We start from the raw sequence: 24,840 nt of genomic DNA on the forward strand, positions 1-24,840 counted from the left end.
TCCTCTGAAAAGTTCATGTTGAGATGTGTCTGTTAGTTGAACTCTGTGAAGCATTTATTTGGGTTGCAATTTCTGAGGCTGATAACTCTAAAGAACTTATCCTCTGCAGCACAGGTAACTCCGGGTCTTCCTTTCCTGTGGTGGTTCTCATGAGAGTCAGTTTCATCATAGTGCTTGATGATTTTTGCGACTGCACTTGAAGAAACTGTCAATGTTCTTGACATTTTCCGGATTGACTTACCTTCATGTCTTAAAGTAATGATGGACTGTCATTTCTCTTTACGTATTTGAAGCTGTTCTTATCATAATATGGACCTGGTTTTTTTCCAAATAGGGCTATCTTCTGTATACCACACTTACATTGTCACAACACAACTGATTGGCTGAAACGCAATAAGAAGGAAAGAAGTTCAATTGTGTTGGTTGTCTGTAGCTTATGCCTGCCCATACCATAACCCCACTGCCACCATGGGACAGTCTGGTCACAACGTTGACATCAGCAAACCGCTCGCCCACACAATGTCATACACGTGATCTGTGGTTGTGAGGCAGGATGGACGTACTGCCAAATTCTCTAAAACGACGTTGGAGGTGGCTTATGGCAGAGTAATGTACATCCAATTCTCTGGCAACAGCTCTGGCGGACATTCCTGCATGCCAATTGAATGCCCTCTCAGAACTTGAGACATCTGTGGCATTGTGCTGTGTGATAAAACTGCACATTTTAGAGTGGTCCTTTACTGTCCCCAGCACAAGGTGCACCTGTGTAAGGATCATGCTGTTTAATCAGCTTCCTGATATGCCACACCTGTCAGGTGGATTATCTTGGCAAAGGAAACATTTTCACTAACATGGATGTAAACAAATGTGTGCACAAAATTTGAGAGAAAAAAGCTTTTAGTGCCTGCCTATTGAACATTTCTGGGGTCTTTTATTTCAGCTCATGAAACATGGGAGGAACACTTTACATGTTGCATTCTTATTTTTGTTCAGTGTACATAATATTGTCGCAAACTTTAGGGCAGGGAATATGAACCTGAGTTGCTATCAGTACAGGCAAACACCCTACTCATCCTTCAATATAGTTGTAATGGTTTCTAACAAATTATTACTTGCCTCAGATTGCAGGATTGCTAAACCCCTCCAAACAGGAAGGCGCGGTCCCCTCATACGTAAAGGCCTCACGACCGCCATCCTGCTTCTGACACCAGTGTAGCGAACGGCGGGGCAGGGAAGTGGACACAGGTGGTTGGTGTAAAAGGCAAACAGCCTACACATCGTACCAATAGGATTAATTCACTTGTAGATAATTGTAACCTGGCTCAAATAGCGTGGATCAGCACAATATTTTAATTCCTGTGCAATTAATACTGTGTAATTAGTGGCCATAACTGATTTGAATAACAAACAGAATTCACCATGTCCAATTCCATTGAATTCAAAGCCTGTGTATGAATCTTATCCTATCTGCAGTAATAACATGCTTAGCCTTCTAAAGCAATAGAGTACATTGCCGCAGCTTATGTGTTGCCCGATGTACCTTGTCTTACAACAACATATATTTTCTTCACAAACTCACAAGGGCAGCAACCACTCTGTCATATACTTCGAACGAACGTGTCTCGTGACACAGATGTTACAATAACGAGTACGGGCATGCTCGGGTCTTTTGCCCACATTTCTTTGCGTTGTATCAACATTCCGCCCCACCCCGAAGAAACAACCATCACTGTACGTAAAACAGGAAGCAACGAGCCATACATGTTCACGAAGACAGTGAAAACAACGCCAAACCGTGGAAGAAAAAACGTTATTGTCCACGAGAAGAGAAACTTCACATCAACATCACAGCCTCTTATTGTGGATGCATTTGATTCAATCTAAACGGAGAAGGGTATGTAAAAGACAGTCGAAAACGAAACGCAAATGATAGTAAATTGTGGTTGTAGCAGCGCCCGTCCATGTGACCGATACAGTGCAATTCTGTTGACAGCTGTTTTGTTGCGCTGCATCAACCGATTTAGTATACATGTACGTTGTCTTTGGCCTATAAGAGCTTGTTAAGTTTCGACCTGCGTAAGAATGTCGAGGAATGTCGTGTTGTTAACTAATTCAGTTGAATGTTTGACAAAGCGACACATCGTGCCTATTGTCAATAGTAATATTTCTATAGCCTCACTTAGGCCTACAGAACAAAATGGGCTAGACTGTCACTCGAATATCACGTTTTCCTCCAAGCAGTGCTCACACCAACTCTCAGTTGAATGTTATGCTAGGACTAGGCACCTTGGCCAGACCTATCACATATCGGAGTGGATGGAGAGAGCAGCCCACTGCGGAAAACAATAACATTAAAAACCGAGTTATAAACAGGTTGCTGAGGAAGATGTAAACAATACTAACACTATATAACCTACCTGTAGTCCACAATGAGATGCACTGTCTGGACCTGCTGTTTTATAATCTAAAGCCTATTTTATTCTAGTTGGTGAGAGCTGGCGTTATCTACAGTGTTAATGGATGGACTTTGTTTTCAGAATGCATTTCACACTACAAGACATCTGTTACATAATTAGTGAGCTTGCACACAGAGAGGGAACCAAACAAACAGCAAGGCATAGACATACTCCCTTTTACTGATTTGAAATGATTTGTTTACATGGAGGTTAGTCACCTAACCAGGCTAATGTGGATCAGAAGAAAACATGTGACCCCAAAGCCATCCTTTCTTGATGTGCTGCGTTCTATAAATAAAAACACTTGCACACAGGTGGGCTCAAACTGGACACAGATGGGCGCACAGTGCACTTTTGGGACTATTTCCAAAACATTTCAAATACTATTTGAGGCCAGGTCTAAACTGACAGACTTATGTCATCGACATGTATCCTCTTCTATGTGCTGTTTTCAAAGAAGGCATCTGGTAGTAGTAAATTAACAAAACACTAACCCCCAACTTAATTGAAAAAAAGGAATCTGTAAGATCAATGTATTATGCTTAATGTACATATCTTGTGGTGGAGAAGAGACCATTCTGCTTAAGTGGAACTTTGCACTCTCTGTTGTAGTTTTGAACAGAATCGACAGGAATGTGATAGTTCTAGATTTTCTACTGAATTACAAGGTTATTGGAAGAGATTCCATAATGTATTACAGAGGTTTTAACTCAGTCAGACACAAATTCTCAGCTGTTTGTTTAACAGTCACATGTCTTGGTGCTTTAACGTTCCTTAATTTGCCTTTCACAAAGCACTCCTTCTTGCACCTGACACACTGTGTGAACATGGTTTTGAGTGTGTCTATTAGCAATCAATCAAATGTATTTATAAAGCCCTTATATTGGCTATAACCCTCAGCTTGTGCTGATATAAGTTGGGACGTTTTGTGACTATTCATAGTATTTTGGTCATTGCTGCTGTAGAGACCCAGGGGAATGTCTGTGATACACAGGAAACCAGCTCAACAGTAAAGTCTTCTAGTTCTTTCCACAAGCTGGTCCATATTAGACATGCATATATCTGCGTATGAAGTAGCTTACAGATACAATATAAGACTTGAAATGTGTGTTAATGCATGTGTGTGTATGTTGTCCTGTGTGGGAAAGAACACTGAAGTGTGTGTGTGTTAGAGAGACTCCTGTTTGCATGTCTAACGTGTATGCGTGTACGTGTCTGCATGTGCATGCCTGTGCAAGTAGATGAATCACCAAGGTAACTTCCAACTTCCTCCCTTCTATCTCACTTCCTCTCCTGTCTGCGCCAGTTGGTGTTGCTTTCGGGCAGGTTGAGTCATGTCACCTTGAGCTTCGTCATGTGATGCAAGAGAGTTTTCTAAAGGCCTGGTGCAACCAGACTGCATGGTGCAACCCGACTGTTTGTGCCCACAGAAAGCCACGAGGATGACGGCATAGTTGTCTGACGTGTTGAGTTCACCCAGCGTGGTAGGCCTGTGCGTAGCGTCGACAACGTGCACTAGAAACGGATGGCAGGGATCGTTTTCATTCCACCCATGCCAAGATTAGAATTCACAGCTTTTAGTGGTGAACCCAAGGTAGTTGTGGGTTGTGTAAGCTGTGGCAGACAGTATCAACATACGCTGCTCTCAGCGACCACAATAGATGCATATCACAGGATTTAGGCATGTCTATAAATAAGAAAATAAACACAAACGTCGACACCGGCTTTTAGGGCTGAGATTTATATTGCTGCACTCTTATTTATTCTGATGAGAAGACTAGTGATACACCACTTGATACAATCTCTCTCTTCAAAAGCATCAGGGTGGTTTTTGATCTCCGATTAGTTCTGGAGGATTCTACGGAACATAACCCAAGGATACTGCTAACCCCAAACACATTTTTCTGCTGTGAAGGTCCTCCAGAAATCACATTTTATAGTCTTCAGTGTTTGGTTCTTCTGCCCAGGGTCTGGGAGAGACTGTGTGGCAGTATGAGAGCTAAGTGATGGACATGCTGCTGCTTGGAACTGGAAATATCACAGGTCATATGAAGTATCAAGTATGTTATGGAGCTGAGAACAACTGCCCAAACTTCCTACTGTAAAAGACACAGCTGTCCGTATCAATGATTCAGTGCTGACTGAATGGGCCTAAAGCAAAGCTTGGTTCTGCCACTAATGATGGGCTTGCTGTGTAGAACAGGACAGTGATGTTGCAATGGGGTCTATACTGGCATTTCTGCTAATTTTGGACTGTGGTGTGACCATGGTATTTAAGGTCATCCTTTCTGTGAACTTCTAAAATGACAAAAACGTCTTGAAGCCCAGTGATAAGGGGAGTAGGACAGTGCCTTGCCCACAAACATTACATTCGAACACTCACACAGGCATTCAAACACTCACAAATCTCTCTTCCCAGAGCTTGAGGGAGCAATGAGTAGAGGGCAAAGGAAGGATGAGAGATATTTAAACAATAGCCTTCCTTTTCCCAGAGATTGAGATGAGTATACAGTCGTGGCCAAAAGTTTTGAGAATCACACAAATATTAATTTTCACAAAGTCTGCTGCCTCAGTTTGTATGATGGCAAGTTGCATATACTCCAGAATGTTATGAAGAGTGATCCGATGAATTGCAAAGTTCCTCTTTGCCATGCAAATGAAGTGAATCCCCCAAAAAACATTTCCACTGCATTTCAGCCCTGCCACAAAATGACCAGCTGACATCATGTCAGTGATTCTCTCGTTAACACAGGTGTGAGTGTTGATGAGGACAAGGCTGGAGATCACTCTGTCATGCTGATTGAGTTCGAATAACAGACTGGTAGCTTCAAAAGGAGGGTGGTGCTTGGAATCATTGTTCTTCCTCTGTCATCCGTGGTTACCTGCAAGGAAACACATGCCGTCATCATTGTTTTGCACAAAAGGGCTTCACAGGCAAGGATATTGCTGCCAGTAAGATTGCACCTAAATCAACCATTTATCAGATCATCAAGAACTTCAAGGAGAGCGGTTCAATTGTTGTGAAGAAGGCTTCAAGGCGCCCAAGAAAGCCCAGCAAGCGCCAGGACTGTCTCGTAAAGTTGATTCAGCTACGGGATCGGGGCACCACCAGTACAGAGCTTGCTCAGGAATGGCAGCAGGCAGGTGTGAGTGCATCTGCATGCACAGTGAGGCGAAGACTTTTGGAGGATGGCCTGGTGTCGAGAAGGGCAGCAAAGAAGCCACTTCTCTCCAGGAAAAACATCAGGGACAGACTGATATTCTGCAAAAGGTACAGGGATTGAACTGCTGGGATAAAGTCATTTTCTCTGATGAATCCCCTTTCCGATTGTTTTGGGCATCCAGAAAAAAGCTTGTCCGGAGAAGACAAGGTGCCATCCGTCCTGTGTCATGCCAACAGTAAAGCATCCTGAGACCATTCATGTGTGGGGTTGCTTCTCAGCCAAGGGAGTGGGCTCATTCACAATTTTGCCTAAGAACACAGCCATGAATAAAGAATGGTACCAACACATCCTCCAAGAGCAACTTCTCCCAACCATCCAGGAACAATTTGGTGATGAACAATGCCTTTTCCAGCATGATGGAGCACCTTGCCATAAGGCAAAAGTGATAACTAAGTGGGTCGGGTCCATAGCCAGGAAACTCCCCAGACCTTAATCCCATTGAGAACTTGTGGTCAATCCTCAAGAGGTGGGTGGACAAACAAAAACCCACAAATTCTGACAAACTCCAAGCTTTGATTATGCAAGAATGGGCTGCCATCAGTCAGGATGTGGCCCAGAAGTTAATTGACAGCATGCCAGAGCGGATTGCAGAGGTCTTGAAAAAGAAGGGTCAACACTGCAAATATTGACTCTTTGCATCAACTTCATGTAATTGTCAATAAAAGCCTTTTGACACTTATGAAATGCTTGTAATTATACTTCAGTATTCCATAGTAACATCTGACAAAAATATTTAAAGACACTGAAGCAGCAAACTTTGTGAAAATTCATATTTGTGTCATTCTCCAAACTTTTGGCCACGACTGCAGAGTGAAAAGGAAGAAGTGAAAGAGGAGAACATAAAGAGAGAGGTATAGAGAAACATGAGCATCTCTTCCTAGTAAAGTTTTCTTCCATCCAACTCTGTGTCCAGGTTCATGTTCACTAGACACTAAATGCAATAAAAATGTACTGAAACAAGGAAGGGATAACATGGACTTGTCCAATAAGAAACATTGTTTTGTGTTGCAAAATAAATTCCGTTGTGTGCCCTCATGAACACGACCCTGATTGCTGTACACCAGATGCTCTCTCCAAGGACAGATGTTGACCTCTGACCCTGGCTCTAGTGTCACTACCAGGGACTTAGTATCACTGAGTATCTCCAAGTGGGTTACATAAGCCCTTGGGCAACCAAGGGCACCTGGAGGGTTAAATGAAGCACTTGTCCACCATCCACAAGGACGACTGTATATTAGCTCATTTTCCATGGAAGAGCCACACACATGCACACCAGCCCCACACGTTCCTGGCACCTATGGATCCATTATCTGATATAATGACAGGAAGTCTGTGTGTGTGTGAGAGGGAGAGACCGAGATGATGAGGGAGTGTATTGGTCTGCATTCAGCACCATGGAGAGGGCAGTGTTTCTCACCCCTACTAAGACCACACACAGCTGGGAGATGCTACTGGCATGCTAAACCTTCCGGGAGTTTATCATTGTGGCTAGTTAACACTGATGATATGAGGACTTAGAGGGAGCGAGTCATGGGACCGATATACCCTGATATCTTAGTCCCATGGAAAAACTGCTCGGCAGCACTGTGAATTGTTTGCTTGTCTTTCCCAGTCTCCGGAGCTAACTCCAAATAGAGTGTCTCCTTCACTCAGTGTGCTCGCTGACCTTGTGTTTGGTACAGTGGCCAGAATAACGTGCGAAAGAGGAGGATTCCCATGCAGGCTAAATAGAAACTCAAATGTTTAGAACAACGTTTAGGTTTGTTGTTCTCTGAGCCTGTAAAGTGTATGATGATGTGAACAAGAATATGTGTTACACTTCTCAAGTTTGACAGAACTATCGCATTGTGTCTTCGTTTTATTGTGCCCGCTGTTTGCATTACAGGGTAATCCATAGTTCCTTCTGTCAGCAATCATAAATAGCTGTTTATCCCTAAAGGGCAATTTATGTTGCAGGAAAGTAATATCCGTTTCAGTCTCGCAGGTTGGGAAGCAGAAGAAATGAATACTTATTTATCCGTTTCTCACTGTAGAGAAGGAAGATTGCTTTTTCTGTTGATACTTAAAACCATCACTCTCAGATGGAGATATGGAGGTATGGCTCATGAATTGAGCTGCGATGCCTTTATCTCCAAGTTGGTACATGTTAAATGATGGGCTCTCCTCTCTTACACCATGGGTGAGCAGTCACTTACATCCTCCCTGGATAGAGCATGAACATTCATTTTAAACAAACTCCCAGTTTCTTATGGGACTAGTATTAAATAAAGAAAACATTAACTACTAGCTATAAAACAAACAACCAGCTGACAGTAGATGGGCAACCAAGTCAGAAGGCAGTATGTTGATATGAGGTATTTTGCAATGAATTAAGCCTCTCAGCCAGACCAAATCAAAATTTTGTTTGATTTTCACAGTATTTGAGTCTCATGGTCCTAGGTAACGGACAGCAGCAGAGCAATCACACAAGCAGAACTTAGTCAGAGGGAATATAGATAATTGCTCATATGCGTTGATGGCTCTGAGTGCTGCAGTGCTGTGAGTGCTGGCCTATATGTGAGGAAGGTTGTCCTATAATTAGCATGCCTCCCTGGTGCTGTATCTCCCATACAACCTTCAAATAGAATAGGCAAAGTTCATATCCCCAGAGGGGTATGTGTGTGTGAGAGTAAGACCTATATGGTTCTCCCTTATCATTCTCATCCACTGTGTCTCTCAGTCTCTGTATGTTCTCTTCCCCTGCCTGTAGTCTACCCCCCCCCCAATTGATTTGCAAAGTGTTTGAGTCATAGAATCTTATAGAGGCCTATGTGCAAAAAGGCAAGGACCGGAGCTTCTTTTTGTTGGATTGGAGGCTGCTGTGTAGAAGTTTAATTACAGCATGGATTTTTCTTTCAGTGTGCTGCAACGCACATGTTTTGCAAGTCCTCGCAGGCTCCAGCTGTGGTTGTGTAATATTTTTGTGAGGGGGAAATCTCATCTGTATCCTCTCGCCACTCTTTCTCTGGGTGTTATTTTGGTTTCCCAGAATCTTGCGGATAATGCGTTCAGAGTTTCTCACACTCACAACCTTGGGAAGAATGTTAACACGTTGTCAGTGTGGTTACTGGAAAAGTGGTCTTGTTCACAGGCAAAGCCGTGGACACATTTAATCTTTCTAGTCTGGAGAAGGATGAAAAAGCATATTGAAGGGTCGGTGTCTTACTTTGGTTTGCTAGTCTTTGTCAATTTGTTTTCTGTGTTGCATTTTCATCTAGCCTGGTTGTTTGTCTTTCTTGGATATAGCTACTGAACTACTTAACCATGCTTACAGGTTTGAGCCCTCTCACACCAGAGAGTGTTGCTTTAAGAAAGGATTAGAACTTGTTTCAGGACCTTGCTCCATAAGAGAGCTGAGCTAGCCAAAGCTTAGGCTATATGGCAGTTGTACAAAGTATGTAATTTTCTGTTAGTAACAGTAGATTAATTCCGAAGCCAACGTGTATTCCGTTTTGTAGTAAGCTGAGGTCGTGGCTGTGCGTGACTACCAAGGTTCTTAGGAATCAGAAAATACAAAGCTCATGTGTTTGGGAGCCTACTGTAAATGAGCCTACTTCGCTACTATTGTGATGATATATTTTTTGCCCTTTTAAAGGGACAGGGGAACCATCACCAGGCTACTCTGATCTGCTAAGACCTCTTTTTGTTTTGAAGGGAAAAGTTGAATTCGCAGAGAAACTCGCATACACTCCTCTCTTTGCTTTCAGCAGTCTTCTGAAAAGGCCCGTAGCAACAAAGCTGGAGCTTTTGGCTCTGGATCTGAAAGACATATTTCATTTGAATGCCTATCAAGATGCTGCTTTGTACTCTACTGTTTATAATCTTAAGCCATATGCAGTAGTATACTGTATGAGACGTCAAGGGCTACATTTGGCAGCTACAAAAATGCACTAATCTGCTTTATACTGTACATGCTGTAGGTAATACTCACTATTGTAGAGGTAATCATCCTGAGACTGTACAATGCTGTAGGTAATACTCACTATATTGCAGAGGTAATCATCTTGTAACTTTCTTTTATGATGTCCATGAGAAAAGGTTGTTCCCGCACCTTACTTTAAACTCACATTTACAATCATATCCGCTACATGGTAATCCTAACCGAAAAGTTATTAGATTGTTGCCGCTGCAATATTGTGAATATTAAAGGGGCAATCTGCAGTTCAAATAATTATAAGGCTTCTCTCCACCACTGTTTTGGGAAAAAGCTGAGGGATGGTGCTGGAGAAAAGTAACCACTGAAATTCATAGACCGAGCTCTGGATTCAAGGACCAACCATCCATTTAATAAAAAATATTCTTGTTTTGAGGCCATACAGTGTTTGTTTACATTTACAAACATTGGAGTAAAACAAACTTATATTTTGCGTTCTGATGGGGTATGACAGTTGAACTAAGCTCATGAGGTATTTAAGTAATTTTCTTCAATAATCAATGAGTGTACTAGATAGATAGATAATTTAAAAGGCCCAAAATGGATGTAGCAATCACAGATTGCCCCTTAGGTAGGCCTATTTCTAGTGCAGATCCATGCATTTATGTAGAGGTAAAATAAAGCCTGTTTCCCCCCTACTGTGAATGCTAAAGCTTGTGAAACAGCTCCCTGTTACAACATGATATCAGGACCCATTTGAAGCCTCATGTGACAGAAAACAACCATCTCACCTCTCGTACTGTTTAGGCTACTGTCACACCTACTTAGGGCAGAGTTCAGTCCCAACAAAAGACAATGTAACAAAAAGGCATCATAGCTGCCAGCACACAGGGATCACATCTCGGATTCACTCAATGCCATTAACTCAATGCCATTAAAAGTAAATGAAGTGTTTCAGCACACTCATTATTTCTCATTATTTCATTGTCCAAAAGTATCCTTCAGTTGTTACGATCAACAGTGCGTAGTGCTGTGCCAACCCCCTTGGGTACAGGCCCTGAGATTTGTGATATTCAAACGCTATACCAAGCATAGTGTGGGCACCACGCTCAGTGCTTTTTTTTAATCATGATCTCACTCTGAGACACTGGAAGTGTATTTTCTGAATTCGAAATGTACGGTAAACAGCGCTCCGCTGCTGCCAGAACAATGAAAAGTTTCATCAGCCGCACAGTCCATGGCTTTGTCTCTATTTCCAGACTGTTCTGCTCAATGTTTCATGTGGTAATATTTGCTTCGTGCATGAGGGAGGATGTGTGCTTTATGATATTGACCTTTTGTTAAGGTAAAGATGAGATTGGGACATTGATGCAGGATTTATTCTTCATTACCTTGTCAATTGGATCGATGTTATTACAGGACACAGCCAATTGATTTAATTCTTCATTATTTTCTGGCCTCTGGACTAAAACCTAATTTTGACAAGATAAAGCGTGCCTATTTCTATAATGAATATGAACTGGGTGGGTTGATGTTATTAAATATAAAAGCACTAAACCTCTCTCTAAAAGCTTCATTTCTACAAAAGTTTTACTTGAACCCAAAATGGTTCTCAAGTAGATTACTAAGAAAAGCTCATCCATTGTTTCAAAATTGCCTTTTTGCTTTTGTGCAGATTGCCATGCCTAATTTTCAATTTAATTAATGAAGTGAAACTTGGAACAAAGTATTTCTTTTTCAAACAAGCATTGCAGAGTTGGTTACAATTTCATCCCCCAGAAAAGCGAGAACAAATATTACAACAAATTGTTATGGTTGAACTCAAATGTGCTAGTTGATAAAAGACCTGTATTTATGGAAAAGATGTTTGAAAATTGTATTTTGTTTTTAAATTATATTGTAAGTTGGAATGGTTGAGTTATCGGAATTGTATAGGAAGGTCTGCTCAATCCAAGATTACAACCAACTGATTAAAGCATCACCCCAAAAATCGAGGAGGCAGCGGGAGGAGGTAGGGAACTGGTCTGTCTGCCCAATATAAAGGATCAAAACTGGCGGAGGAACAAAAATAGGATTTTTATTTTACCTTTTTATTTAACTAGGCAAGTCAGTTAAGAACAAATTCTTATTTTCAATGATGGCCTAGGAACACTGGGTTAACTGCCTTGTTCAGAGGCTGAACAACAGATTTTTACCTTGTCAGCTTGGGGATTCGATCTTGCAACCTTCCGGTTACTAGTCCAACGCTCTAACCACTAGGCTACCTGCCGCCCCCCTGCTTCCCCACAGGAAAGCATACCAGTTTCATTTGAGGACCAGGATGTTGACAGCTGTGCCATACAGATTGCAAAATAGCTGGGAAGTGATTGTTGATGTACTAATTCCATGGCACAGGGTGTATGAGTGGATATATAAAACAACGCAAGATTCAAGACTTTGTGCCTTTCAGCTAAAATGATTGTACAGAATTATTGCCACCAACAAAATGTTGAATATGTGGGGCATACAATCATCACAGCTCTGTAGATTTTGTTGTGAGGATACAGAATCAATAGACCATTTGTTCTGGTATTGCCCTCAGGTAGCTTGTTTCTGGTCTCAGGTTCAGGAATGGCTGAAAATGTATAACAATCTAAAATTGACCCTAGAAGTAGCATTGTTTGGACATCTGGAGAGACTTGGGCAGTCAGTTTCTAATATACTAATACTCTTATTAGTGAAAGTATTTTTCTTCAAGTCGCAATCTGTGGATTCTATTTGATTAGATGAAAATTGTATGTTAAACATCACAACATAGTTGAAAGATATATGGCATGTAGAAATACAAAGAGGGTGGCAGCAGAGATAGGTGGGATAGCCAGAAGGGAACTGAGGGTTGGGATGTGGAACTGGAGACAAGTGGGAGTGGAGTTGCTGGGCCGGGATAGAATGACGGTCAAAAATAAAAGTCTAAAATAAAGTGTTTTTAATTTTTTGTTTTTAAGTAATACGTTTTGAATGACACTATGCCTGTTTGCCTGAGGCTGTGCAGGTGCTTGTACACATGCATATACACAAACTTGCATTCAAACGCACACATGTGCACACACATACACACATGTAAATAGTGCCACACATGCACTGAAACGTATACAGTGCCTTGCTGCTGTTTTTTGTTTTTGCATTATCTGTTTTCGTTTTTCTCTTTTTCCTCTTCATTTTGTTGGCGTGTTGGGGGATGGTGGCATGGGGTGGGGAATGGAGGGAGAGTGATTTATGAAGTAGTGTTTCTCTTTTTTAATGTCAGTTCTGCTGCCACTGAAACCGACAGTCTCTGATTTTAAAGGAGTGTTGTATTTCCAGATGGGTCTGATACCATTCTTCTCTTTTCTTCACAGTCTCTGTTGACAACATGGGACAGCATCTAGGAAAACGTGAGCTACAGCCGCAGAGCAAGGTAAGCATCTCAGTTGGAAGTGTATGTATGCATGATTTTGTGCAAGTATACAGGACATTAGTGCTCAGCGATTAACCGAAATGTTGGTTTATTTACGTTTTAAAAAAATAAGTCAATGACCAACATCAGTTAAATTATTTGAATTACACTTAGTAAAATGTTTTTCTGTGCACTTAACGAGGCATTTGTGCCGTTTCTCTAGAGAGATTACTCTCTGGGACATGTTGTCCAACTCATCTAAGTGAAGTAAAAGTGGTAATTAACTACAATGACCAGAATCCATTACGCCTATAGCTACCTGTTTTCATTGGTTCAAGCCTGCCTGTAGGGCTGGCAGACTGACGCTGAGGGGAAGAGCGATAGAGAGACACGGGAGGGATAGAGAGCAGTTGCTTAGGTATCTCTACCTGACAATCTATCTAATGGAGTGATAGGAGTTATTTAGCAGTCTTAAAATCTACTTTGAAGAAATGCTGAAATAGTGATTTTGTCAGGCAGCTAGCCAGCTAGGCTAGCCTGCTAGCCTGAAGGATGACTCTTTGGGGAAACAGAGGTAGATGGCTGGCTGGCTGCTACTGCCTGAGCAGAGATTAGATAATGACTTGAAATAAAATAATAAGTCATCAAATATATATATTTTTTGTATACATAACTGAAATATTTTATGAAAGTAATATGAATGAAGGGTGGTTTATTAATAAGTGATGTGCCGATATGGGCAGTCATTGGAGTTGTATTAATGAAATAATATCATACTAAAAACAAATGTGTAATATAAACAACCACAATATTCTATTTAAGTAAAGTCATGTGAATAAATGATGGTTAGAGCCTAATAAGTGATAGTAATGGGCAGTCACTACCATCAATTATTTTATTCTGTGTTGTTGCAGCAGTGAACCCACATAATGCATTTGTTAAAAAAATCTAAACCGATATTGAAAATGTCAAAAAGCACTAATCGCTCAGCACTACAGGACATACACAGTATACACTTTTAGTGCACATACAGTTGAAGTCGGAAGTTTACATACACTTAGGTTGGAGTCATTAAAACTCGTTTTTCAACCACTCCACACATTTCTTGTTAACAAACTATAGTTTTTGCAAGTCTGTTAGGATATCTACTTTGCATGACACAAGTCATTTTTCCAACAATTGTTTACAGACAGATTGTTTCACTTATAATTCACTGTATCACAATTCCAGTGGGTCAGAAGTTTACATACACCAAGTTGACTCTGCCTTTAAACAGCTTGGAAAATTCCAGAAAATTATGTCATGGCTTTAGAAGCTTCTGATAGGCTAATTGACATCATTTGAGTCAATTGGAGGTGTACCTGTGGATGTATTTTTCAAGGCCTACCTTCAAACTCAGTGCCTCTTTGCTTGACATCATGGGAAAATCAAAAGAAATCAGCCAAGACCTCCACAAGTCTGGTTCATCCTTGGGAGCAATTTCCATACGCCTGAAGGTACCACGTCCATCTGTACAAACAATAGTACGCAAGTATAAACACCATGGGACCACGCAGCCGTCATACCGCTGAGGAAGGAGACACGTTCTGTCTCCTAGAGATGAACATACTTTGGTGCGAAAAGTGCATATCAATCCCAGAACAACAGTAAAGGACTTTGTGAAGATGCTGGAGGAAACGGGTACAAAGTATCTATATCCACAGTAAAACGAGTCCTATATTGACATAACCTGAAAGGCCGCTCAGCAAGGAAGAAGCCACTGCTCTAAAACCGCCATAAAAAAGCCAGACTGGTTTGCAACTGCACATGGGGACAAAGATCGTACAGTTTAGAGAAATGTACTCTGGTCTGATGATACAAAAATAGAACTGCTTGGCCATAATGACCATCATTTTGTTTGGAGGAAAAAGGGGGGGCTTGCAAGCCGAAGAACACCATCCCAACCGTGAAGCACGGGGGTGGCAGCATCATGTTATGGGGGTGCTTTGCTGCAGGAGGGACTGGTGCACTTCACAAAATAGATGACGTCATGAGGAGGAAAATTACGTGGATATATTGAAGCAACATCTCAAGACATCAGTCAGGAAGTTAACGCTTGGTCGCAAATGGGTCTTCCAAATAGACAATGACCCCAAGCATACTTCCAAAGTTGTGGCAAAATGACTTAAGGACAACAAAGTCAAGGTGTTAGAGTGGCCATCACAAAGCCCTGACCTCAATCCTATAGAAAATTTGTGGGCAGAACTGAAAAACGTGTCGAGCAAGGAGGCCTACAAACCTGACTCAGTTACACCAGCTCTGTCAGGAGGAATGGGCCAAAATTCACCCAACTTATTGTGGGAAGCTTGTGGAAGGCTACACAAAACGTTTCACCCAAGTTAAACAATTTAAAGGCAATGCTACCAAATACTAATTGAGTGTATGTAAACCTCTGACCCACTGGGAATGTGATGAAAGAAATACAAGCCCAAATAATTATTTATCTCTACTAATATTCTGACATTTCACATTCTTAAAATAAAGTGGAGATCCTAATTGACCAAAGACAGGGAATATTTACTAGGATTAAATGTCAGGAATTGTGAAAAACTGAGTTTAAATGTATTTGGCTAAGGTGAATGTAAACTTCCAACTTCAACTGTGGTTGTGCATTGTGTGTAAGAAGTTTGATCCTTTTGTTTTTATGGAAATAATACTGACAATGGTGAAGTTCAATGTGATTGTAGACTGTAGAGCCTCTTATATCATTCACAGGTTAAGCATTTATCAGGGACCCTGCTGTAGTTTATTCATGCAGTTCTCCGTCAGAACAATGGAGTTATGACCATAAAGAAGCTCTCAATCAAATCTGAAGCACTCAGAAAAATACAAATGGCTTCAAAAAGAGTCTGGTGGGGTACTTCAATAATATAACCCTCAAATGAATGCCTGACAAAGGGTGCATTCCAAGTAACAACCTTTTCCCTTATGTAGTGCACTTTCATTTTTGGAGCTGAGTGCCGTTTTCCTTTCAGTTATAGCACAAGTAAAGGGGAATGGGGTTGTGGTGACTGTTCTGCTGTAGGGGCCAGCTTGTATACACAGTTGTTAACCACTGAGTAAGGATGTGGTGTTTGGTAAATAAGCAAGTCATTTAAGATCATTGTAGCCTCATGTTTTTTCCAGTTTTTCCATTTTTCCCCGTGTTTTTGGAAGAATGTGAAAGTTAGCTTTTTGTATTTATGATTTTTATGTCAGTACTGAAAAAGTCCCCTCTTGAAATGTGTTGACTTAATGTTTAGTCATATAGGTAACTGGCAAAATAAAGGAAACACCAACATAGTGTCTTAATAGGGTTTTGGGCCACCAAGAGCCAGAACCGCTTCAGTGCACCTTTGCATAGATTCTACAAGTGTCTGGAACTCTACTGGAGGGATGCAACCGTTTTGTTGATGGTGGTGGAAACCGCTGTCACAGGCACCACTCCAGAATCTCACGTAAGTGTTCAATTGGGTTGAGATCTGGTGACTGAGACGATTTAGATGCACTATTGTAAAGTGGTTGTTCCACTGGATATTATAAGGTGAATGCACCAATTTGTAAGTCACTCTGGATAAGAGCGTCTGCTAAATGACTTAAATGTAAATGTAAATATGGTTTACATTCTTAATTCTCATCAAACCATTCAGTGACCATTCGTGCACTTTGGTAAGGGGCATTGTCATCCTATGGGGGCATAGCCATGGTAGCCAAAATAATGGCCTGCTCAGCATTTTTATTCATGACCCTAAGAATGATGGGATGTTTATTGCTTAAGTAACTCAGGAATCTCACCTGTGTGGAAACACCTGCTTTCAATATACTTTTTATCCCACATTTACTGAAGAGTTTCCATTACTTTAGCAGTTACCTGATGCTATACTGTAGCTATAGACCAGGTGTGTCAAACATATGGCCCGAGCCCATTCAATCTGGCCCACGGTGGTTTGAGTAAATAAATAAACATATTTGTTCTCATAAAAAAAATAGAATATTATCGACATTGAAATAACTCGAAACTGTGTAGAAGTGATAATGGACCTACAATTATAAACTTTTCACCCTGTCAAGCTTGCTAAAAGTAATCAAAACTAAATCTAGACAGTCAGGGAGCATCAAAAATTCCAAAATTGATGGATAGAGGACAATTCTTTTATAACTTTTGACGGCGAGGAAATATACTAAGTTGTAAGTGCAGACCTCCAGACCTTGGTGAAGTCTGATTGCGGCGCACAGGGCAAAATGAGCTTGACACCCTTGCTATAGACAGAACAATCTTCTCCATTTTTTTTTATCACTCCCTCTCTTTTACCCTACTCCTTCTCTCTCTCCATGCTTCTGGGGAGATTATTTTCTTCATGGGCAGTCCAGTCCTGAGAGAGGTGCTTTTTTTTATATCAGTGGGAGTGTTGCGACTCAGAGCCGCTGAGTCTTCTTATCGACTTGCCAGATCTTAGAGTGGCGGACTGGTGTTGCCAGGCAGTGGTTGATTAGCGAGCATCAGAGTGCGCCTGGGTGGTCAGGACACTAGGATTTCAGTAAGTGATGACAAAGCTCGCCTGCTACTTCTGCAGGTCAGCCCGGAGGCCCAGGGAGAGGAGGAAAGGTTATGTAAGATCAGGTCTCAGGAGCCAGCCTGGTTATATAACTAGGCTGTTTCAGGTTAATGTTGGATGTGGTGCACAGTATCTTTGATTCATCATTTTCAGCAGATTCATAGACCTTTCTTGTTCGGGTCACTGAATCAGAACGAGGCGTTTCAAGTGACACACTGATGACTGTTAGAACACTCCTGGTGATGGACTGATTCCCAACTCACATTTCATTTTGAAAATTACCCTGTTACACCTCAGAAAGATTACATTTCCTTGCTTGTCATTGCCATGGGTGGGACCCCTATGCAAGCTAAACTGCTCACTCATAAAATAGAACTTATTAAACTGTAATGAGTATAGCTGTGGAGAGCACAGTGTTGTTACTAACTCAAGAAGAGTCATTTGTGTGTTATGTGTTCATCAAAATGGGAAGGACAAAGCAGTATCTCCATGGCACGATGCGTTTATTGACAGATGGTCGTTTAGACATCCCACCAATGAAATTCTCACTCTTGGTAGGCATATATGTTGCCGTGGTGATAGCTGATGCGTTATGTTAGGCCATTCAATGTCAGCGGCTACTTTCATCATCGCACAATACACAGAGACGAAAGAAGCATCAGTGACCCATTTCCTTCTGTAAGGATGAATGGACTATCGGGCAGATTATTAGGAATTACATTTGACATTTTAGTCATTTAGCAGATGCTCTCATCCAGAGAGACTTACTGTAGGGAGTGCATACATTTTCATATTTTGTTTCGTATGAATCAGCTTATGGTCAATTTCATACTATCATTAGCTCAGGGCCAACGTTCCACGAGAGCCCATTCAGCAGTCCCACCCAAAGAGCCCAGCTGTCCAATAACATTGAGCTCATCTCAACCGTCCTACACAGTGAGTGATGTCATGGTTGATATCATGTCTCAAACACTGGTGCTTTTACCCTTTTGGGGAAAGTCTGTCAGTTCCATCATCAGTTAATTTGTTATGTTTTTCTGTTGAACTAGCCTACATGAATGATTAAATTAAAGAGCTTTTAAAAGTCAAAAGTATAATCAGTCAATGGGGGTGTTTGGTAGGGATGGGGGAGATAAATCGATACAGTTGAGTGTCGCAATATAATATCGCAAAAAATAATATAGACTCTGACTCCAACTATGAATTCTCTAGGTGAAGGTTAAATTAAGCTACTGCTAGTTAGCTTTTCCTGCGCAAAAACTCAGGTGTTTTTCCTTCTATAGCTTTTTCTCCATCTTCCTTTTAAAAGGTTAGCCAACATTTTCAGCATTTTTTTATTACCATGACTGAAAAAAATCTCTCGTCCCTCTGCCTCAGACATGTAGTGAGCAATATGTTTGAATTGATAAAATAAAATTGCAGTTTCAAATTGCAATACATGATGGAACTTCCATCAGGAGCTAGCCAGCTAACTAGCTACCAGTCTTTGTTAGCCACGGCTAGCGGTCTTCACCTTTTTCCCGGTCATCTGCCAGCCTTAGTTCAGACAACACCTGCCAGTCTGCACAGCACGATGTCAACCCAGGGCATATCGGACTGCTTCTCTCTACCATATCACCAGATTCCTGCCTGTCTGCATCATTACACCGGATCATCGCAGCTAGCTAGCTGTAAACAAATGGCTACTGTTAGCTAACACCTCTGTCCCGAAGCAAGCACCAGCTAGCCTTGAGCTAGCCCCGAGCTAGGCCCATATACCAGCTAATTTTAAGGCTACAATACCTCCTTTGCCAATTGGACTGGACCCTTTATTGTCGACACGGAGCCCCGCCGATCCATCACGACTGGACTGCCGATGTGATTGCCCGATGTGGTCTCAACAGGCTATTCTGTTACGATGTCGCCGAAGAACCATCTACTAGTCCTGGGCCCGCTAGCTTTTCTGAACGCTGTGTCCCCTGCTCGCCTAGCGTAGTAGTGACTACCAAACGGCACCCTGACTCACCTATTGCTGCTCTTTTGACCCTATGATCACTCGGCTACATAGCTGATGCCCCCTGGACTGTTTCAATAACACGGTACCTCATTTTGTTTACCTGTCGGCCCCAGCCTCGAACTCAGGTCCTGTATGTACCGAACTGTCCCGCTCTGCCCTTTCATCGCTATTTACCCGTTGTCTTAGCTCTCCTGATCAACACCTGTGATTGCTTTATGCCTCTTTCTAATGTCAATATGCCTTGTCTATTGCTGCCGTGGCTAGTTCTTATTTTTTTATTTCACTGTAGAGCCCTCAGTCCTGCTCAAAATGCCTTAAATAGCTCTTTTGTCCCACCCCACACACATGCGGAGACCTCAACTGGCTTAACTGGTGCCTCCAGAGACGAAACCTCTCTCATCGTCACTCAACGCCTAGGTTTACCTCCACTGTACTCACATTCTACCATGCCTTGAATCTATTCTACCACGCCCAGAAATCGACTCCTTTTATACTCTGTCCACAACGCACTAGAAGACCAGTTCTTATAGCCTTTAGCCGTACCCTTATCCTACTCTTCCTCTGTTCCTCTGGTGATATAGAGGTTAACCCAGGCCCTGTAGCCCCCAGATCCAGTCCAATTCCCCAGGCGCAATCAACGCCTTGGTTTCATGCATGTTAACATCAGAAGCCTCCTCCCTAAGTTTACTTTATTCACTGCTTTAGCACACTCCGCGAACCCTGATGTCCTAGCCGTGTCTGAATCCTGGCTTAGGAAGACCACCAAAAATTCTGAAATTTCCATCCCCAACTACAACATTTTCCGCCAAGATAGAACTGCCAAAGAGGGTGGAGTGCTTTCCTCCCCATCTTAAATGAGCATGCCCCATTCAAAAAATATAGAACTAAGAACAGATATAGCTCTTAGTTCACTCCAGACTTGACTGCCCTTGACCAGCACAAAAACATCCTGTGGCGTACTGCATTAGCACCGAATAGCCCCCGCGCTATTCAACTTTTCAGGGAAGTTAGGAACGAATATACACAGGTAGTGAGGAAAGCAAAGGCTAGCTTTTTCAAACATAAATTTGCGTCCTGTAGCACAACCTCCAAAATGTTTTGGGACACTGTAAAGTCCATGGAGAATAAGAGCGCGTCCTCCCAGCTGCCCACTGCACTGAGGCTAGGAAACACTGTCACCACCGATAAATCTACGATAATCGAAATTTCAATAAGCATTTTTCTACGACTGGCCATGCTTTCCACCTGGCTACCCCAACCCCGGTCAACAACTCTGCACCCCCCACAACAACTTGCCCAAGCCTCCCCTATTTCTCCTTCACCCAAATCCAGACAGCTGATGTTCTGAAAGAGCTGCAAAATCTGGACCCCTACAAATCAGCTGGGCTAGAAAATCTGGACCCTCTCTTTCTAAAATGATCCGCGCAATTGTTGCAACCCCTATTATTAGCCTGTTCAACCTCTTTCGTATCATCTGAGATCCCTAAAGATTGGAAAGCTGCCGCGGTCATTCCCCCTTTCAAAGGGGGAGACACTAGACCCAAACTGTTACAGACCAATATCTATCCCACCCTGCCTTTTCTAATGTCTTCGAAAGCCAAGTGAATGAACAGATCACTGACCATTTTGGATCACACCGTACTTTCTCCGCTATGCAATCTGGTTTCCGAGCTGGTCATGGGTGCACCTCAGCCACGCTCAAGGTCCTAGATGATATCATAACCGCCATCAATAAAAGACAATACTGTGCAGCCGTCTTCATCGACCTGGCCAAGGCTTTTGACTCTGTCAATCACTGCATTCTTATCGGCAGACTCAACAGCCTTGGTTTCTCAAAATAGCCTTGAGCACTCTACTCAGACTACATCCAATTTGCTATCACAGTGCCATCCGTTTTGTCATCAAAGCCCCATATACTTCGCACCACTGCAACCTGTATGCTCTCGTTGGCTGGCCCTCGCTTCATATTCGTCGCCAAACCCACTGCATCCAGGTCATCTATAAGTCTTTGCTTGGTAAAGCTCCGCCTTATCTCAACTCACTGGTCACCATAGCAGTACCCACCCGTAGCACGCTCTCCAGCAGGTATATTTCACTGGTCATCCCCAAAGCCAACTCCTACTTTGGCCACCTTTCCTTCCAGTTCTCTGCTGCCAATGACAGGAACGAATTGCAAAAATCACTGAAGCTGGAGTCTTATCTCCCTCACTAACTTTAAGCATCAGCTGTCAGAGCAGCTTACCGATCTTTGCTTCTGTACACAGCCCATCTGTAAATAGCCCACCCAACTACCTCATCCCCATATTGTTATTTATTGTTCCTTTGCACCTCTACTTGCACATTCATCTTCTGCACATCTATCACTCCAGTGTTTAATTGCTAAATCGTAATTATTTCGCCACTATGGCCTATTTATTGCCTTACCTCCCTAATCTTACTACATTTGCACACACTGTATATAGACTTTTCTATTGTATGTTTGTTTATCCCATGTGTAACTCTGTTGTTTTTGTTGCACTGCTTTGCTTCATCTTGGCCAGGTCACAGTTGTAACTGAGAACTTGTTCTCAACTGGCCTACCTGCTTAAGTAAACGTGAAATAACATTTTAAAAAACATCTAGAATTGTGATACAGTATGTATTGCCATTCTATATGTATCATATCGACACCTAAGTAACGTGACAATGTCGTGTTGTGAGGTCCTGGCAATTCCCAGACCTAGTGTTTGGGTGGTCGTTCTGATGCTGGTTAGCCCTCTGTGATTTGTCCTGTCCACTCAGTAGAATAAACCGGATTAAGCCAAAGCCTTAGAGAGCCTTTGTGCTCGCTGATGGATGACATTTGTTTGACGTAGCCATTTTGACTTCTAACCGTTTGCTGTATAACACACCTAATCAAAATGGGACAGTGTCAAACACTTTTGCTCTCAAAGACACTGGACATTATATCAGTGTTGATGACTACTGGGGATGAACTCATTCATCTTAGCCTATAGGCTGGCGTGTTGTTTTATAAACATGAAGATAAAACCTTTGGCTGTGAGGTTGCTTGACTCATAGAAAGAGAATAGTAATTATTCTATTTCTATGGTTTGATGTCTGTAAGGCCTTGGGTGGCGTTGTACTGTAGGTAGTGAATACAACACGTATGATTAAAAACAACGTTCTCATCTTTGTTTGATTCATTTGAGTTTCATATTTATATCTCAAGAATTGTCAATATGACCTATGGTTAAAAGTCTAACTTAAAGGCCTACATTTTATAGTTTTGAGGTCCATGCTCAAACAAAATATTTTGTCTTTTTATAGATGGTAGACCTATACATGAAACAGTTTTCTGAGGAGGTTTAATCTGCTGTTATTCCATTTGCTCTATACATGCGGTCAGAGATCATGGGGGATAGCATAAGGACGCCGTCATTGGCGGCAAAAAATAAAAAACGGATCTAACAAAGTGGATATTTGTGAAATCCGTAGTTATTTTTGTGTCCTAACAGGCCCACAATGTGGTTACTAAAATCTGATTTACATATACTGTATATTTGGTTGTTTTCGATGCATAATATTTAGAAGTTGTCCTTTTCAGGTTTCATTTATTTATTTTTGCTAATGGTTAGCTCCCACTTGGTTAAGGTGGTAGCTAGCCAAATAGAAATCGGTGGTGGAAGTTGAAGTAATTTTTTACTGTAATGCCGTGAATTGGTGATTATGAAATTAACATATATTGAGGTTGACATCCAAACAAGCCTCATACTTAGATTTGTACCCCAACATAGTGTTGAATTCACATAAATAAATGTAGGCTAATTTAGATGGTCTGCACTGAGAGAGATTCTGGATCTATCCCCAATGGGGGATGTGTGCATGGTGTTTCCATGGTTTTAGTTGAACACTTACCTGTGTTTTGCATATACAGTTGTTGCCTTAATGCTGTGTGGTCCACCGATAAGGACAAGTAGAGGCTTATTTAACAATAACACACCACTGTTTTCAGTCAGGTTGGGTCTGAGAGCTGCTACTTTACTGAAAAAAAAAAAAGCAGAATGCGATGCCGCTGCAATTGAACAGAACAAAGATGATTAAGAGGTGAGTTGTTTTCTCTGTGTCTCGCTCTCCGAATCCCGAAATTGCACCCCACCTATTGCTCCTGTCTGTTGCGGTGTGGGTGGGGAGGAAAGAGGGGGCTTTAAATGGCAAGTAAAGTACTTTAACGACATCAGGTAATTAACCTCCGCCTTGCCGAAGTCAATTTGTCACAGGTTTTCAAATTACAGCAGAGAAAATAGGCGCGCCATTAAAGTTCAGCTGCGGCTGCAATCAACTTTTCCCCGCTCTTCTCCTCCTCCATCGCATAATGGTATTAGAAAAGACAGAGGGAGAAAAAAAAGAGAGAAAAAGGGAAGACAGCCTTTTTGAACGGTGTCAGAAGCACAGAATAACGAAGCCTTAATGTTCCTGGCATGGGCTTACATAGACAACAGGACAGTGACAGGGAAACCCGGGCTGGGCCTGCCTGTCCTGGCCACCTGTCCCGGGGTTGATGATGTATGGGGCTCTGTCAGAATCAGCCGGCCTGCTGGGGTACCAGAAAAAAACAAGAGAACCCAGCCCAGGCAGGCTCACAGTGGTAAGACAGGCAACCAAATACAGATTTCAATTGGTTCTCCTTTCTGCAAGGCACACTCTGAGAGAGCTGAGACCAGAGTGGGGAGGAGGAAAGTGGATAAAGAGAGTTAGCAACTGCTAGATAAGGCGTCAAATCAAAAACTGATGTCATTTTTAAAAAATATGTATTTGTGTCGCTGCCTTTGTTTTACCTTAGGTCAGTATGTGCTTAGAGACAATATCCAGGTTGGCATCCAACCTTTTTATGCTCGTAAAGTACGTTGGATAATAAAAACATGTCACGACAGGCCTAATGGAAACAGCAAATTTGTCGAAAAAACTAAATATGCTAGACAAGGTGGGGTCTTTTTATGTCTAAAATGTATTGTGAAATGGAGGTAGAAATGCTTTTATGTGCAAATATACTGCTCAAAAAAATAAAGGGAACACTTAAACAACACATCCTAGATCTGAATGAAAGAAATAATCTTATTAAATACTTTTTCTTTACATAGTTGAATGTGCTGACAACAAAATCCCACAAAAATAATCATTGGAAATCCAATTTATCAACCCATGGAGGTCTTGATTTGGAGTCACACTCAAAATTAAAGTGGAAAACCACACTACAGGCTGATCCAACTTTGATGTAATGTC

General features: G+C 41.8%; 1 protein-coding gene across 3 annotated transcripts in view; it reads left to right on the top strand.

Moving 5' to 3' along the window:
* The first annotated feature begins 1,589 nt into the window (after window positions 1–1,589).
* The window catches only part of LOC106605072 (myelin basic protein), a 69,242-nt gene continuing 45,991 nt past the window's right edge, over window positions 1,590–24,840 (top strand). For 2 of the 3 annotated variants that reach the window (XR_001328786.2, XR_006769900.1), the window contains exons 1-2: window positions 1,590–1,894; window positions 12,971–13,029. The gene's annotated coding sequence lies outside the window, so the exon portion shown is untranslated. Of the gene's footprint in view, window positions 1,895–12,970; window positions 13,030–24,840 lie in introns of those variants that run through there. The other variant, XR_006769902.1, reaches the window with a different exon arrangement.

Source organism: Salmo salar, chromosome ssa05 (genome assembly GCF_905237065.1).
Source record: "Salmo salar chromosome ssa05, Ssal_v3.1, whole genome shotgun sequence".
Taxonomy (NCBI): domain Eukaryota; kingdom Metazoa; phylum Chordata; class Actinopteri; order Salmoniformes; family Salmonidae; genus Salmo; species Salmo salar.